This window comes from Uranotaenia lowii, chromosome 3 (assembly GCF_029784155.1).
Source record: "Uranotaenia lowii strain MFRU-FL chromosome 3, ASM2978415v1, whole genome shotgun sequence".
Lineage (NCBI taxonomy): Eukaryota > Metazoa > Arthropoda > Insecta > Diptera > Culicidae > Uranotaenia > Uranotaenia lowii.
The window spans coordinates 260555059-260574581 of record NC_073693.1 but is presented as its reverse complement, the minus strand read 5'-3'; the positions used below and the strand labels follow the sequence as shown (position 1 = coordinate 260574581).

Genomic DNA, 19523 nt, shown 5'->3' with positions numbered 1-19523 from the left:
GATTTTATTTAACTTAAAAAAAATTTTATGAAATTTTTGTGGCTGTTTGAAGTAAAAACTACGATTTTCACGAAAAAATCCGCCATTTTTTATCTGTAAAATCTCCCCAAAGAAAAAAAAAATAAAAAAGAAAATCGTTGGGATTTGGTATTTTATACGTAGAAAATATGTTCCAAATTTGAAAAGAATCGGTGAATTAGTTTTCAAATGACGATGTCCACTGACTTTAAAAATGTGCTTAGGAGAAAAACGCGTTTGAAGTTTCTGCTCTAGAATTCTTGCAGTATTAGATAAGAGGATTTAAAAACCTATAATTTCTACAGTTTTGCTTCGATTGACTTGAAAATTTGACACAACATTCTTGAAATGTTTTACAATAAGAAAATATAAAATAAAAAAAAATCGATTTTTTGAAAGTGTTAGACCCTACTCCCCCCCTAATAATAATAATAATAATAATAATTTTAACAATAATTAAAAGGCTTGTTTAAGTTTAATTTTGATTTACTTCATTTAAACTTCCTAAAACGATTTAATTTTGTTTCTCGATTGATCAAAACATTATTTAGATATTTGTCGAAGCTCTATTTGTTTTTGTTCAATATCCTTAATTGGCAATAATTGTTTGAACTTACACTATTGACGGTTAGATATATGTAAATTTCCATAAGTTCTTGAAATTGTCATGACTCATGATGTAAAAATTTTGTATTTTGTATGTAAATTTTCCAAGGAATAGAAAGTTTTAGAAGAAAGAAATATTGAAGGATGAATGAACATAAGCCGTAAATATTTATCATGAGTTTTTCTATAAAGAAACAATGGCTCTCCGACGAAACCTGAAACCGCAATCTCCGCCTCAGTTCAGCTCTAAATTTGACCGTGACAGAGTTGCCTGATCTACGGATTTCTCCGTAGTTATACGGATTTCTCCTAAGATCTACGGATTTGTGCTCTTATACAGATCGATGCTCGAAATCTGCGGATTATCAGCATTTTCTACGGCCTTTCTAGGAACTATCGAAAAAATAACAGGAATTCTGCGGATAAACGAAAATTTTACGTGGCGATCAATAAACAAAGTCATCAAGTTTCATTTTGCCAAAATCAGTACAATTTTCGTTTTTCGTCAAACCTACGGATTTGAAATCTGATAACGCTGTTGGTGATAGACAAACAAGAGATATAAATAGAAGAAAAGATCACGTGCATCCAGATACGCCAATGTGCCTGATTTTTCGAGGTTTAGCCTGACAACATGATAATTTGATTATTTGTTTATTTGGTAACATATCAACGCATCACATGTTAATCCCAATGATTTATGATGAAAACAACTACACAAATTACACCGTTCTAAACGCAATTGAAATTTTTCTTATGAATAAATCCCTCGATGCATCGAAATCAAAGTGTTCGGAAAAACGGTTGAACGTCCTCATATGTCATAGTTTTTCCCTGAATTTTGGCAATAGGCCTAATTTTTGTAAGTGAGATGGAAAATGGGTAGAACGGAACTGAATTTAACACATTTGGTGGTGGTCAGAATGTGCATCCCTTTGAGAATTCTATCAGAAATAAGGAAGAAAAGGAGTTATTTGAGTTTCTGAGACTTTGCCAAGCCTTCGTATAAGCATTGAGACTTGGTTTTTTGCCATAAGCTATTCCCTGGGTAGGCAACTCATTTTCAACCGCCTCTGAGAACGTCAAACAACGAGTCTGTGGCGCTGAATCAACACAGGTAACATTGAAATCACTTCGAGCATTACCAAGTCGCAATTCTAAAGTAGGCCGAGGCTGACCGCGAACAGGCAGATTGTTCACCGGCCTGACGTGTGAAGACGAAAAAGAGGAAGGGGGAGAAGAAAATTTTCTCACAACTTTGGGTTTTTTCCTTGAAGCAATAATTTTTGCCTTAACTGGACAGTCGATGGAATTGAAGGAATGATTACCTGCGCAATTCGCACACTTGAAATTGTTTTTTTGTGGTTTATATCCACCAAAAAGGCATTTAGATTTTTCATGATCGAATGAGCCGCAAAGCATGCATCTGGTATCCTACAAAAAAACATAAGACGAGCCTTTTCAAGAATTTGCAAATTATTAACCTGATCCTTTTTAAAATGGATCAAATAAAGCTCAGGAGCAAAACCAACACTACTGATATTATTCGTGTTAGTTTTTTCCTCATTGGAATCACTTGAATCGGAGAAAATCCTAGTAAAGAATTTAATTCGGTTGTGATCTAATCCGGTTTCAAATCACCACGAAGTGTAACTTGAACTGGACGATTACTTTTATTGGCGTACCTAAAAATGGTGCTTTTTAATATTCAAATAATTTTAATTTTTTGAAAAGCATCAAAACATTCCGCCAATATACGTGCAGTTTCCCTTCTACCGATCTGAAAAGAAATCTTCACATTCTTGACAGAAGAGACGATTTCTTTCCGACAGGCATTGAAGTCAGGAATCGTGACCTTAATTGGTGGATACTTTTCGTTTTTAAGAGCATTAACCTGAATCTGACTACGCAATTCTTTTTCTTCCGGCTTTTGCGTCGGTCAATGGCTTTCCCATGCAGTGGAGAGAATTATGAATAAAAGAAAATGACAATAATTTCAGCACTGAAAAGTGCTGATTAGAAAACAGGTGAGAAAAAAATATAAATGATGTATAAAGTTCCTGCAAGTACACAGCAAGGATACGTTGCTCAGGCCTACGTGTTGACGGCAACGGTACGGATGGAAGTCAGACTCTATAGAGTTGTTTTCGGCATTGTAAGACATTATGTTCGCAACTCGTTACTAAACTTTATTTATTCATTATTTATTATCGAACTAGTTAAACCACGTTAGAAAATGTACGACTAATGGTGAAAAATCTGTGTGTTGCATGATTGATTTTTTTTAATTCGTGGTTTATATACATGGATGTTAAAATTAAATCGGGAAAATACAAAATGTGTTCAGAGATTTAAACTTTCTTCTCAAATTTTCAAATATCCCTTAATAGGTTCCTCTGATTTTGTTCTACAAAATTTCAAAGAGAGGGGAACCGCAAATAAGTATAAAGACCCTCCAGCTCCCTATTCATTCTAATCTTCAGGTACTTTCGACTTTATTTACTCTCCTCACTTTTGTGAAATTGTAAAATCAGTCCCCCAACAGCGAACTCTAGATGCGCCCTTGAGAAAAACGTAGTTAACATCAAGGTGTGTAGATAAAGGAGGTGTAACGATATGTGAAATTCCCGATGCAACCATTTTGATTTTGCTACTGCGCAGTTCGTGGAGTTTGTTTACCAACAAAGCCCTCAGCTCAAGCAAAAATACCAATGCATTGGTAGTTGCATTGCAATATTTACAAACAAATTCGCTGAATCTCACCGCGCTCTCCTCGCCTACTTACTGACAGAGTCCGAGAACCTCGTGATCTAATAACCTTGGTAAAAATGGCTGTTTTCCATAGTTTCTTCTTAGAAAGTGGAAAAAATAAAGGAATGCGGTAGTGAATCGTAAAGTATGATTTATTGTCCAGCTAATGTTCAAAACAAAACAAAAACTCACTACGTTGTAGAATACTTTGAAAATGGAATGCTAATAGAAGGTTTTGAAAACTTGAATAAGTTCGAGAGCTTGAAGTGTTGATTTAATGGGAATATTTAAGATATCCAAAGAATGTTCGTCGTTCTGAATAGAATTAAATTATGACACAAATTAAAGTCAGAGACTCGAAAGCCACAACTGTTGTAAAATGTCTATAATAAATATAAAAAAAACACAAATTGAATAAATGGATCTAATTCTGGATTTTAAAAATTCCGTAGTTCAGAACTAATGATACAAATTCAGTGGCCAAATTCAACAATTTAGACATGTTTTCCTTTTAGTCCGTTTGTAAATAACAAAGATGTTTAGCTTATGGAGTGACAGACGTCAATCGCTATCTTTACGAACCGGAGAAAAAAAAATGCTTCAAACAAAACAAATAACGATCCGGAACACAATGGAAAATTCAATTCATTTACAGCGTTACAAACTCGTCAATCACATTCATGAGGGAGGTGCAAGGAGGGGGAGGGGGTCGTCCTCTAGTTGACGGATGAAAATCTGTTGTTCATTGTCCGGGTCCACGTGCATTTATTCGAAGGAAAGATCGCGAAGCTCTAGCATAGCTACTGCAGCTCAGGTCAGTGCAAGTGATGGACATGACATGGTGGACGATATGTTGGTTTTTATTTCCAGTGCAGGTGCTTCATCAACTCGAATCGGATGCGCAAAAAGTGGCATAACATCACACATTTACAGGCCCCGTCCGATGCACTGACAGCACTACGGCTGGCTCACACCGATGGAAGAGTGTGTATTTTCAACACATTTTTTTCAAAATAGATATTTAAACTTGTTTACGTAGTGTCATATATCTTGAGCATTTCCTTCGATTACAAAAATCGTTCGAAGTAGTATGTATTTGTTAAACTTGACAGTCATAAGTTGTTAAAGTTGCTTTATAATATTCAGTCAAGGTGTTTTGGCATTTCTTAAAATTTAAATTCTGAAAACAGCAAATTTACCCATTGTGAAATTTTATCCAGAATTATGGATTTTATCTCACAATTTTGAAGCCAGAATTCAGCGAACCGGGAAAAATTGAAACCTGAACACGCTGATAAGGGGGCGCGGCGCGGTTGCTTTTGAAGCGTTCATCACAGCAAGAGGAAACATTTTTCGCGAACTCAACTCTCTGCCGAACAAAACTGCAACGATATCAGTCTGGCAGCAATGGCGCGGAGGGTTTTGACAAAACAATCAACCAGGTTAGCTGAGAGCAGCGAAATAGAAGAGCGCTGTTACAGGAAAAAAAAAATGAAAACAACCGAGAATCTCACTGATATTGAATGTATACCTACCCTTCACCTTGACAACCAGGCAGCCAACGATCCGGGACGCAATGTAAAGCAATAAATTTGCGTTTCCACAAAGATTGATTTATATAAATTGGCGCTTGTGGGAAACGGGGCGGCAAGTTGGTGTTTTATTTTCTGCGGCTTCGCAGCCGCCCACAAATGATGGGCTGGGGAAAAAATAAAAATTACATTCATACATATTCAGGAAAGACTCACAATGTAGCTCAAATGAAAAATTTAGTTTTCAATTAAAATAAGAGATGTTTCAATGATTATTGCAGACCCCTCCCTTATTCCAGTGTTGATAAAAGAAGAGAGGGCTCTCATACCTTTTTGTATTGCATAACTTGAGAACTATTCGAGAAAATTGAACCAAATTTGGCTTGAAAGAGTATTTTTATATGAAAAACGGTATTTGGTACCGCTTCTTCCTTCCAGCGAGGAAAAATAAAGAGGGGAGGAGGCTCTTTAAAAATATTCAGCATAACTGGAAAACCACTAGATCAAATGGAACTAAATTTAGCGTGGGAAGGTATTTGAATACTAGAAATGTTTCTATGATATCTTGAACACCTCCGTTCTTCCAGAGGGGAAATTTTAAGGGGAGAGGGTGCTCCCATACAATTTCTCGCATAACTCAAGACCTTATCCAGCAAATGGAACTAAATTGGGCATGGGAGAGCATTTGGACACGAGAAATGGTTATATGCTCATTTTAGACTCCTTTTTCCTTCAATCGTGGATAACGTTAAGGACGAGGGGTTTTGCATAGACCAAGAATTTATCTAACAAATGGAGTCAAATATGATATGGGATCAATTATGGAACATGGAATGGAATGGAACAGAATTTGGACTGGGAGTGTATTTTAATGCACTGTATGTTCCAATGATGATTTGAGATCCATCCCTCCTTATTGTGAGGAAGGATAGAAGGGAGGGGCTCCAAATCAAATTTTATAGTGTAACCTGAGAATTAAAAAAGCAAACGAAACCAAATGAAGAAAAAAACCAACACGAATAATATCAGTAGTGTTGGTTTTGCTCCTGAGCTTTATTTGATCCATTTTAAAAAGGATCAAATTAATAATTTACTAATTCTTGAAAAGACTCGTCTAAGGGGGCGTTCATAAATGATGTCACGCAAAGTTTGGAAAAATTTGACCCCCCATCACCTCTTTATCACATATTGTCACAACTTCCGTAACCTCCCCTTTTTGTATAACGTCACGTTTTCATAAATGCCCCCCTCCCCCCCGGTGTAAAATTTTCAACCCTTCAGAAATGTGATTAAAATGTATTTTTTTTAAAGTCATAATTTTTATTCAAAGAATTGAAGAAAGGGGTTACCAACTTTTAACAAACCTTCAATCATTGCTTAAAACACATTTCAATCATTATTCCAAGGATTATATTGATAACTTTCTATATCAATGACCGGAGACAGTAGCTGCAACATCCGCGACGATGTCTGAGAAATCATCCGAATCTAGTCCCTCTTCTCCAATCCATTTGCAATCCAAATCATCTTCATTCATAAATGCTCAAATTTCTTTAAAAACTTTGAACTTCCCCTAGTAGATGTGCTTTAAAATTTTCAAAAAATTGGCACTCCGTGGGGGTGTTTAATCAATGAAAAAGTTTGCTTATAACTTAAAGGCTCAAAATTGAAGAAAAGTCGGTCTTCCAAACTCAAGCAGCTGTTACTTGCAATTCTCTGGACCGAACTGTAAAAATCAACTTCTGTTGAATTAATTAGAGTGTTGACATAGAATTTGATCATCTTTTATCTATTCAATATTTTAGTAATTAATGAAATGTAGGGCCTTTTTTAATTGTCACTAATATCCCTCATATGTCTAAATTTACATGAGCAAATTGTGATAAATTTAGTATTTGTTTCAAAATCTGAGCTTATTAATTCTTCATTATGTTTTGAATTTTGATGGAATGACAAATTTGAAAAAGTCAAATAGGGGGTGAATATTGTTATAACACTGAAATACTTGAATATTTTTTCATCTACAGTCATACATTGATTGCCTTTACCAATTTCTTTTTTATTCTGTCAGATAGAAGAAAACGTTAAAATTACTCAAACTATATACATATGAGTTTTTAGAGCCAAAAAGGAATAAAAACTATTTATAAAACTATGTTTCAATATGACGGAATTGGTGTTTTGAGGGAAATATTCAAATTCATCTTCAAAATTCATAATCTGCATTAACAATTATTACACATGGAAACAAAATTCACATTTTCCGAGGTGCAATGAATTTGAAAACTGACTCTGACTTATTTAAGGAATGCAAATGCAAATTTGCAATTTTTTTCTATCTGCTCTGTTTCTCGGTATAACTTTTGAAAATACAAGATTCAAATTCATTGAAAAAATTTGTACACTTTCTAGCAAAAGTGTACAGTTTCAAAAAGATTTAGAAAAAAAGATTCTAACTTCATGATCAATTTTTCTGAAGACTGTGAATAATTTACCGTGACTTCTGGATGACAAAATTATAGAATTAAAAAAAAATTTAAATATATTTTTTTTCAAATCGTTGTTTTTTAGGAACGAAAGCTGTATCGTTTTTTTTTTGGGAACTAACCATAACATTCTTCCCTAAAATCTGCATCGATGAATGAATAAAAAATAATATATAGATTCAAAACAATTGTTCATATAGGTCAGTTGCTTCATCATCGATGGAACTCTAAACTAATTAGTTTTCTGACAACAAATCTGACAAAAAAATCGAGTTAAGGACGCAAAATTTTCCAATATCAGCTCGCCAATGTTTTATTTTTTTCCTTGTAAATTAAAACTTTCCCGTTATCAGTCGATTATTTTTTGGCAACAAGGTAATCCATATATCTAACATTGATTATAACATTAGAAAGAGCTTTTTCTGCAATTTATTGCAGTTGATAAATACTCCTCACTAAACTAACCTTTCATGGCTTCATTCCATGTTTTTTTTTTAATTAAAATCAATATTATTTTAAAAATATGGAATAATGATAAAAAAAAACCTACATGACGAAAAAAAAACGATTTTTCACTTTCTTTATAATTTATGTGTTGCTATTTCATTTGTTTCAGTACAATTAAAATTGAAACTTTTTATTACTTTAAATTCAAGAGCAAATCAATTAAAATTAAGTCCAAGAAGCTACATCCTCCAGTATCTGATTTTGATAATCTTATTTTCAACAAAACTTATATTTAGAGTGTTGATTTTTTATATTGAGAATTTGAATTGAATTTGAAAAATCAAAATCAGAATTTTGAACGAGGGTTGTGTTTCCAAACTGAATATATTATTACGAAATTTCCAAATCACTATTTAGTAAATTTCTCCAATAAAAAATTTAATAAACGTTTATCAATTTGTAGTTCATAGCAATAATTAAGATAAGTCTCAAAACTATACTATTTGTTTGGGGTAGAACAAAAAAATATTCAGAAGCTCATCAACGTGGGAACAATTTTCATTTGTTAAATGACATTATAACAAGAAATTCTTTAAAGATCTTCGAAAGTGACAATTTCAAACTACCAGATAAAGAAATTATAACAATTTTTTTTATTAACATTTTTTAAAGTGAATATTTCAGATTTTCTGGTTGTTCTATAAATATTGAAAAAGTTTGTTAAAAGATCATTACTCTTCTCTTATTTCATATTTTTCGAAAACATCTGATTTTGTTCAGTGAAAATTATACTCATTTGGAAAGGGAAAACCCTAACCACCCCTCCCCCCGCCACCCCCATCTTTTCACTTTTTCAAAATGATCGTTTTTTCACCAGATATTACGTTCCTTCATATTGACTGATTTTTGAAAATTTGGAAAATCACCCCCCCCCCCCCCCCCAAGAGCCAACCTTAGGACCGCCCCTGGCTAAGCATTATTACTTTACGAAGATAAATTTGCAGGACATTTCAGCGATATAAAAGGCGAAAGATTTTTTCAACGTTTTGAAGATAAATCAGAGGTTTGTGAAATAAATCAATTGGCAACATCGATGACAGAGGATGCAGAGGAAGAGTGATCCTGATAGGTTAAATTCCTATAAAAAAGAAAATAAAAAAGATGAAAGTTGTATCGGATAAGTTTTTCAATGAGTGTCAACCAACTGCATCGTCGCGAATGACATAAAGATGGTAAAACGACTTTTATCGAACTGAAAAAAAATCAGCGATATCGGGGAGATAAGGGCATAATGGCCACCTTAAGGAAAACGCTTATTTAACCATTGAGAACAGCTACAGCTGTGAATTACATCATTGTTTCGTATTCAGACACTCAAATAGTCTATTGCCAAATTAGATGAAACTTGAAAAAGTAGATAAAAACGTTTAAAATCTCCTCAAATCGACAGATGAAACTGGTCAAGCTATAGCTGTATTATTCAGTTGACTTCATTGAGTTCAATTCGCTGCTACGGCAGAAAACGCTCATCGTGCCCGGATTAAAAGTGCTCTGTTCGCCCCCAGGTCAACAAATTTAATTAAAAACGCATTTTAAAATTCATTAAAGTGAAAAATAAAACTTTAATGAAGGTGAAAATAGAGGAACAATGTGTAAATCATGTTGCATTATAATATTTTCATCACTTGGAAACCTAGCTGGTTATTATTTAATATTTCTGTAAAGATGCAAAACATATTTCTTTTTGGTGCAAAATTAAAACTACAGGTAGTACATAACAAATCCTCATGAAAATTTGTTTCAGAAAATATGTACTATCGTCGAAAAAAGGAGTGCTTTTTATGCCCTGGGTGCTCGTTATGCCCTTATCTCCCCTACCACAGGTGATAAGTAATAAAAAAAAAATTAATTCAACACACTTTACTGTCTCAGTCTCAACCCTGAGTTTATTTTATAAGAGAAACATATAGAACACCAATATGCGAAATAATATGTAGAATAAATCAATACACCTGAGAGTGAATGACACCATTGCTAAAAATGTTAAATAAACAATAAAAAAATGTACCCGACAAAAAATCCATCAGAAATACCATTTTGCCTTCCCTTCATATCCGATAACCATATTTTTCCATTTTGGTTTGAAGTCCGCTACGTTCGGAACAATCTTATCATTAATTGAACAATCGATAATAGGAATCCCTTCATGTCTAACTGACAATTGATGCATAACTTATGCCTGGCTCCACCATGTTTTTTTTTAAATATAAAGAAAATGTTAACAAAGTGAAGATGACTGATTAGAGGACCTGTTTGCGTTTCGATGGAACTGTATATTGTCGTTCGAATGCTGTTCAAATGTCGTTTATTGTTATACATTTTCGTGGAATGCAATCAGGCTTCCTTCAGCCTACCGGACAAGTCGCATACCTTTCAGTGAATTATCATTTCTGTAAACTTGAACCAAAGGAATTGTCGGCCTTGGCTATTTTTTTTTTTTCGTTGAGCTAAGGTACCGAACCGGAATTGCGAGAAATTTCAATTAATGAAACTGTAACAGTGCAACATCGCATCGGTCGCTGGTGCAATGCAATGGCTGTTGTAATTCTAATAACTCCATAAATTTTTCTTCACCCATCTCTCACATCCCGGTTGATTTATGGCAAATCGAAACGGCGAGCGGCAGTTTGCGTCATTAATCACTGATAACAGTAGCAGGAACACAACAAAAATAACAACAACGGCAAAACAACGAACGTCGCAGATGATTGCATCGATACTGCTTTGTCGGGTTCGGACATTCGTGTGAGCCCCACAGCTCAAATCAATTCAACTAGCGATGTAATGTACTCGTAATGTTCAATATATAGTCCTATAGTTTGTTACTGAGTTGGTTGTGCCAAGTGCAAACATAAGCTGGTTTAAGTCTATTTTATGAGCAGTTTTTTTCTGTTCACCATTCACATGTTGCTAATTTTTTTCTTTCTTCCATTTCTGAACCGTCCAGTACGTTTGAAGTAAGTAAGTAGGGCTAGGTGGGGTAATTATGAACGAAATTTCTTCATTTGGCACACTTACAGCCACCATTTGTTAATTTCTTATCACAAACTTTGAAAAGCTACCATCAATGACTGTTTCCGCGCTCTTAATCATTCTGTAGAACAACTTTTGTTTTTTGGTCGCAACCTTTGTCCTGGGGACGTCTGTTCATAATTACCCCGTCTGTTCATATTTACCCCTCTCTCTAGGGGGTAATTATGAACACGGATTACGAACTTGGTATAAAATTTTTGAAAAGTAACAGTAGTTATACGTTACATTTATCCATAGTAAGCAGTGTATGGTGATTTTTTACTTAAAAAATTATGTTCATAATTACCCCAAACTCTGTTCATAATTACCCCGAGACTTGTCCAATATGATTTATATGGTGTCAGAAAATCCCAATTCAACACCAAATAATGAAAATAATTAGCAGTAACAGGAAAATGGGTTGTTTTATAAAAACTCAATCCAACTCATGTATAAAACTTGCAAAATAAACTAATGTAATCTAAATTAAGATGTAAAACAAAAGAAAAATAGCTATTTAGTGTTCTTTTTAATTGATATTTTTCTGTCTTTTGTTTTGAGAGCTTAATTTTTTTGTTACATCTTTTACGATTTCGTTGGTTTCTTTTTTCCGTTTCTTTATGTCTTTACAAAACATTTAATTTGATAGGAACTCTCATACGTGCGAAATTTCAGACGAGTTAGGCTACTCGATAATTTTAACATCCGTTCAAAATGTCCTGCGCAGCAAACATCGAGTCTTCACCAAAATATCGTAGGCTAAGCTTTTCACGTACGTGCGAGGTATCATGAAATTGAAACCTATACATATACAGGAAATTCCAAAATATTTTAAAAAGGTTGTTTCTCAAAAACACTGATTAAAATCTTCTTGGATCAGTTAACAGTCATTTTTACAATTCTTGTCAGTTCTTTTTGATCGACAGTTTTGAAAAAAGTTTACACTTATACATTTTTTTATCACCTGTATGACAGTTCACATAAGTAGTTCTATTCTTTCAAAACAAAAAATTGAAGTACTACCGAAGTTTTCCTCAACAAACTGAAAGAGAAAATCTTCTACCAAAAGATGTGCATTTTGTATCAAATTAAAAAAAAAAAAATTCGAACAAATTAACATTGAAAGAATTATCTATCAGGCATCAGAAAAGAGGTAGGCTTAAATTAATATTGAAAAAAGTATCTATGTAAAAAATTAGACTGCAAGAAAATAGATTTTGGATCGTTGATATCTGGATATTACACATAAACAATTATTATTTGCTACAGCATTCTAATGTTCTGAATAGCACGTTGTCCAAACATACAGGAAATTTGATCTTTGCTTTGTGGACTTATTCACCAATTGAATTTATCAAAGTTTATCATATATTTTACTGTTGACCACAGAGATTTAAGGTTCATAATCATGTTAAATTTCACACTGTTATGAATAAAAGCTCAGCAAATCTTTTGTAAACAAAGGGAAATTTAATTTTTAGTCAAATTAAACATTTCTTCAAGTCTGGTTTATAACCTTATTGTTTATCAATTATCAAAAAACCTGGTTTTGGAAGAACGTAAAACCTGTATTCGGTATTAGAGAACTATTCCTGGGATACAAATTTACGATTTTGGTATTACCGGTAAAACTTTTGACTGCCTTTTTTTATCAACGAAAAGTAAGTTTTCATCACTATTTATTTTAACAAAATTAAGACTTGTTTAAATTTGGTTACAGATTGAGCTTCTTTCAAAATTTCTGTTTTATTCACTTTTTTCCACTTTTGAAATTTTATTTTCAGTTAAAATAAATGGGGTTAAAAATTTTTTTGCAAAGATTTAAAAGAACTGGTATAGATTTTTTCTAACTCCGAATCTCAATTTTAGAAAAAAAAATCAATTTCTCAAAAATTCAAAACTTAACACATTGCAGACCTAATTTAATTTTGAAATTTATTGAATTTGGTCCAGTGGATTCTGGGATATAAATGCCGAGTGTTGATGTTTCCCGGCTAAGATTTCTTCACGTTCGTTAATGTGTTAGGATGTTATAGAAGGGGGGGGGGGGGGGGGTAGTAGTTTGAAAAGCAATTTCTTACAAGGGGAGGAGGGGGAAAGGGGTCTGGAAATGCTTGGGTAATTAGTGAATGGCCCCCTTAGTTGATGAATAAATCATTTGACCATTAAAAAGCATCATAAATGTCAGGAAATGCATAAGAAGATGTGTTCATAATTACCCCATAGGACGAAAACTATGGGGTAAATATGAACACTCATCTGTGAATAAGTGCGAATAATTTTTTTTCAAAATTTCTTCAAAATCCAGACAGAGCATCCTAAACTGGATGTAAAACATGTGATAACAAAATTCCAGTTGGATTTCCTATGATCAAAACATTAAACACTGTCCGAAACGCTTTCCGTTTCACGAGGTAATGGTTTTTTAAAACATCTGAAATGATATCATTATGATTTGAAAACAGATCGGAAACACCTTACAGCTATCAATCGGATGTTAAACTACCACTTTTGAAACTTTTTGTGTTCATTCATCCCCCACAGCAGCGCGTATGGCACTTGTTCGGAATTACCCCGTGTTCATAATTACCCCACTTGACCCTAATGCATTCAGTCAACCGCACCAGGGCAATAACTTGGCTGCAGCAGCATTCAAGTTTGGTTGGCGATTTGTGGTGTGGCGGGGCCGGAAATGCAGTTTCAATGTCAAATTACCGCCCCGATGATTTCTTATGATTTTGTTTCATTTTGTTACACCCCATCTCGAGGGGCGAGGTTCCGTTCATGACTGCTTGCCACGTTTCTTCTCACAGTTCGATAGATGAATGGATGCTGTATGTGTCGCGATTCGAACCGATTCGATACGGTACCTGATGGGATTACTGCGGAAGCTGCAAATTTTCCTCGGTCATTGGCTTGGTTTACCGGCTAATATCGCGGAACACGCGAAGGGTGTTGCTTTTGTAGGTTAGCAATAAGAAAACAATCATGCAAATTTATGACGCTCGGTCGTTTAAGGGATATGCCCTATTAGATTTATGGGTTTCCAGTGTGTTTTCTGCACTGACACATGGAGACGGAAAAGCTTCGTTCAAGAGCATGTTAAGAAGAGGTAATAGAACCCTACAATTTTTATTATTTTTTGACTTACAAAAATGTGTTTTCGTGTAAATTTATAATAGATTTTTTTCTAATTGTTCATCAATGCCTATTGTCAGTAAAGCTGCAAACCAAATCCACCATTCCTCGAAGACCAGCAACGCCGAATCAAAAGCCTACTCAGTGATTCAATTCACCATAATTAAGTTGGATTAAGGCACACTTTTAACAAATGGATGTGAATGGCCACTCTCGTTCCCGAAAGTCATGAGTCCAATTTTGGAGTTGTCATTTGGGAGCATTTTCTGTGTCACCTTATCATTTAACTACCCCTTTTTTCTTTCACTTTTTGTTTCTTTCGTTTTTAGTGGGCCGACCCACACACTAACTAGTTACTTAGAGGCGGAACAAAAGAAAGTGCAACATGCTTAAGTCCGTTAAGTATAACTATTATCACAGCGCGGCCTCGAATTGAGGCTAATGAGTTGGTTTCCCAAATTTCGAAACAATCATCACCATGCGTTAGACGCAAAGATTTATGGCCGGTCTCTTTTTAAGAGGTTTCCCCAAATGACACGAAAAAGCCTTTCGATACGCTTGTTGCCTAACAACATTCAAAAGCGAATGAAAACAATCAGACTCTGTTGGATTGGACTGTTGACTAAAAAACACCACGTGTAATTGTGAAGTAATCGAATGGAATTGGCTATTTACGTGGAGATTCCTTATTACGTTACTTAAGCCCTAGGCTTATATTTTCAGATGAAAAATCATAATCAGGGCAACAGGTATGTATCTGAGAGTTCCAAAAAACTGGATTCAATAAAATAGTGTATAAGACCCATTCCAAGCGCCCCTCAACTGGATAACCGATTTTTATTTTCATTATTCAAAAATAATTTGCACGGCATTCTAAAGGTTATTTCTTGAGCTTCATTTTCAATCAAAAGATTTTCAAATACCTTTTTCTGGAATTGAGTGTGTTGTCGTTGAAATTTAAAAATTTATGCATGAAAATAAATTGATTTTGACAATTTTTCTTTATACTTCAAAATGAAACAAAAATCTAGTTAAATATGTCAAAATAAACGATTGAAAAATGATGGTTAAAAAGCCATTTTGAAGCAAGATTTTAAATAAAACTAATCACTGCAAGTTTACGCTCTAGAATCGGTGGTAAAGGTTTAGCATTTTTAAGCGTTGTGACGTCACGAAAATTCTACTGTTATTCAGTTCAAGGCCGTACAAACGGTGGAGGGGGGTGGGGGGGGGGGGGGGGGTTTAGTGGTTTAACCTAGGGTTGCCATCCGTCCCGCAAAAGTGGGAATGTCCCGCTGTCCTGCTTTTTCCTCAAAATGTCCCGCTTTTTTCATGGAAAACTTTTACAAGGTTCACTGACTTACACTGGAAAAAATCAAATTTCAATTCATTGGTTCAACCTAATTAATCTTTACATCTTTTTTTGTCGAAATAAGCAACACCACACCATAAATTTTCGAATACATTTTTTTCTCAAAATAAGCATCCACTTTCAGATTTTTCAGAAGACAATACTGGAAAATCCTAAAGTTACAGTAAGATTCTGATTCAGTTGGTGACTTTGCCTGCAAATGATTTTTAGATTTTAATTTTTCGATAGATTTTTAGTAAAATTGCCTTACTCTACCTTATTCAACTCAATTGTCCAAAGTATAAAATGATGGAAATTTTCTAAAGTTTTAAAATTTTTCAAACAAATTTTACATATATGTAAAGGTTTTTACGCGATATCAAATCTGCCTTTTACATGTAGAACATGAAATATTTCTCTCAACTAACGTGATGATCTTAGAGAACCGTAGAAAATAACTCTGGTTATCGCAAAAAAAAACGTGTAAATAAAAGTCATATTAGAAAAACTGAGCAAAACCAACCCGCGTTGGAAAAACCTGTGTGTACATTTTATAATATGGTATGTAATGTCAGGGGATCGTATCACGGGCAATTCTTTCGGGTAAAACACCAACACACGACGCGATAACTTAACTATATAACAACCGTTTATTAAAATTTCAAATTTAGGAAAAAGGAACTTTATTTTACACGCGTTCTTATTTAAAAAAAATACTTTTATTCTTCTGCTGGTGACCGGTAAGGTGCTGTTCGTTCGAAAGATAATACTTAAGTGATTAAAACGGAAATTGCAAAAAAGTTTAATACCGCGCTAACTATTGTGCATCGAAATGCGTTTTTCTAGGCAGGGCCGGACTGCAGTTTTCTAAGTAGCAGATGGATTCTGCTTAACGCAGTCAAATTCAAATTCAAATTCATACAAATTAAAGCTAGAACCTATCATGGTACGTATAAGTTTGACTTTACAATGAAGATTTTTTTTAAGAATTTCTTGAAAATCCCGCTTTTTTCGGCTGTGTCTCGCTTTTTTGTCGTAAAATGTCCCGCTTTTTTCTGAAAGTATCTGGCAAGCCTAGTTTAACCCTCCTCCATGGAGATTTTTTCCAAGATAAATTTACACCGTAGTATCGGGAAATTACTTGATCTTAAAAGGCGTTTAAAAATAAGTGTTAACAAGCAAGTCAGAAAATTTTGCTCGACTCCGGCGGAATTCAGTCTTTCATCACCCAAGGAATGAAAAATTTTATTTTTCGGTACTATATGAGGTTCACGGTTTCAGACTTATTTCTAATTTTAAAATTTGTGTTGCAATTCAAGTAACCTTTTATATTAAATCTTCTTACTTGACATATAAAAACCTTACCCCGTATTTAGAATGCGTTTTTACTAAGCAGTGTAATTAAATAAAAACTGAGTTTGGAACGAAACACATCTTCTACTTTATTACTAATTGATTAAAAATATCGTTTATATCATCACAAATATTATGCTTATATGAAATAATTTTAAAGAAACCAATTGGTTCTTCTCAACGCTCAACATCACATATAATAAGGTTTTGATGAATTACACAAAGGCACAAAATTTACATTTTCCGAGGTGCAATTTGAAACCCTGAATCTAAATATGCAATTTGTTATTTTTTATGTTATTGAAATAACTTTTTAATAAAGGTTAAAATTATTTGAGAGAGCTCTACACGTTTATGACAAAACTATTAAACAAAAACATAACATGTTAAAATAAAGGTTTTAAATCAAATATCAACTTTCCTCAAGATTACAAGTAATTTTGAGTTTTGCGAAAAAAGTTATAGGAACTTTAGAAGTGTTTACTTTTCCCCATTAATCAAATTTTTTTAAAGTTTTAAACCAAATTGAACTTTCGATATATTTTGAATCATAAATCCAATCGTTTTGCAGGTTTCATCAAATTTGTTAAAAAATCTAGTTTTTTTTTAAATTTCCTCTAGTATTGTCAAAAAAAACTTTTCCGTAATGACATTTTTTACTATTTTTTAAAAATTGTTGAATTTTACTTTTTAGATCATGAATAATCATTATTAAAATATTATTTCATAATTAAATGAAGTATAATAAACAAAATCAGAATCAGATTGCTTTTAAAAGTAAGTTTGATAGTTAATCAGCTATCAATGATTAATTTTCACTTAAACCCTACACATTTGAAAACTCTATAACGGTTGTACTCCATTTACCCGAAAACCATTGCCCTCCAGATCACCAAAACTAAATGTGATAGTCCAAATTTAACAAAATATTCGAGTTCAGGACTCTAAAACCTACCAAATCAATCATGAAGTCGAAAGGAGTTATGAATTTAATTTTAAAAATAAGTTTTCACAATGGTGAGACGTGTTAATTGAAAAAAAAAAAAGTTTTTTAAATGGCAAAAATCTTATCTCTTTAATCTTAAATCTATTTTGTTTGATTTTCAAATGATTTTACTGAATGATAAAGAACAGTTTGTTTTTTCAATTTTTAAATAAATTAACCGAATTTTAAAATCAAACTATTCAAATTTAAAGAAATATTTTGATAAGTTTGTCTTTTTTTAATTCTGAATTTTTTTTGATTCTAAAACATAAAACTTTAAATTTTTTCCTAATCAAAAATTCACATTTCAAATCACGATTTACTTTTTTAAAAACAACAACACTACAGCGAAATTATCCAATCAACCGTTTAATTGTAAATGGAATAAAAAAAACTTAAATTAATATGAATTATAAAAAACAATTTTTATAATTTTCCTAACAATAATCATGGTTTTTTTTTACCTGATCCAACATTTATTTTGGAACTCAATTTTTTTTCTAATACGTTTTAGGAATATTTATTTCAAATGTTGAAACTAGACTGCTTGGAAATAATTTTAAAGCAAATTTCTAATTCAGAATAGGAATCATCATTTGAAAAATTTAGTTATATTATTGATTTGAAACTTTAATTGTGATTTGTTTTGGAAGTATAATTTATGCTATAAGTAAATTTTTTTTAGTTATGTGATAATTATGAGTAAGAAAATGAAGTTAAAGGTCCCTTTTCTTGTGTGTTTTTGGTATTGTTATTATTTTTAGCTAAATTTTAATTTCGAAATTTCTACAAAATTGAAAACAACACTTTCGGTGGCTGAAAGATACTATATTTGTAACTTTTTGTCCACTGAGTTCTGAGATATACAATACTGAATTTCGGTTTTTATTGGTTTAGATTTATTCGCGATTAAAAAAAAAACATCCTTAATGTTTTTAGGCCGAACAACAATTTAAATCGAAAGATGGCCAATGATACTGCATAAATTAAGGGGCTTAATTTTTTTAAATTACTTATGAAATTTTAACTACAAAAAAAAGAAGAAATTCTGCCTTCATTCAATTCCCTAGGCCCTTGCACTATTCCCTTTTAATTCTTTTTTACTTCAAATTTTACCATTTGATAGGGTTTCTAGCCTTTTTTAAGACTGCCTTACTCTTGGAAAATGTCCCTATTTTTTAAATATCAAAAATTTTCCTCAAAATTAGAGATGTACCGAATATTCGGTCGGCCGAATATTCGGCGCCGAATACCGTCAAAAAACCGTTAAGCCGAATATTCGGCTCACCGAATAGTTGAGCTAAGTATTCGGCCGAATAGGCCGAATAGGCCGAATATCTACTACAGACTTGTAAAATATTTCAAATGACTTTGGATAATTTATAAAATATTGAAAAGTAATGCAGCAACAATCATGCAGTACGCAACACAATCATTAAAAAATTATGGTTTTAGCAAAACATCTAAGGTGTATCCGCGTATTTTCACTGTAGATCGTACAGGAGAAAGCTTTATTCTTTGATTTTAGTTTATTCTACATTTTCTGGATATATTCAGGCTTACCCATAAAACCAGTGAAGATTCCAGATAAGTCAAATCTGTCCGGGATGTTCAGATGTTGTATAAAACGTCCCGAATCTTGTCAGATTATTTGCTAAATCAAATAAAAAACTCAAATTTCTTCAAACTTTTAGATTTTGTGTTCAATAATAATTTTTTTAAAAATTCCAAAATAAACATAATTTTTTTTCCTTTCTAATATGTTTTTTTCCAAAAATTGTCTC

The 19523-nt window shown here is 33.0% G+C and overlaps 1 protein-coding gene across 3 annotated transcripts in view; it reads right to left on the bottom strand.

Moving 5' to 3' along the window:
* The window catches only part of LOC129758569 (extracellular serine/threonine protein CG31145), a 211988-nt gene that overhangs the window by 37993 nt on the left and 154472 nt on the right, over positions 1-19523 (bottom strand). The window contains exon 2 of one of the 3 annotated variants that reach the window (XM_055756099.1): positions 4911-5074. The exons of the other annotated variants lie outside the window; for them this stretch is intronic. The gene's annotated coding sequence lies outside the window, so the exon portion shown is untranslated. The remainder of the gene's footprint in view (positions 1-4910; positions 5075-19523) is intronic. 3 annotated transcript variants of the gene reach the window in all.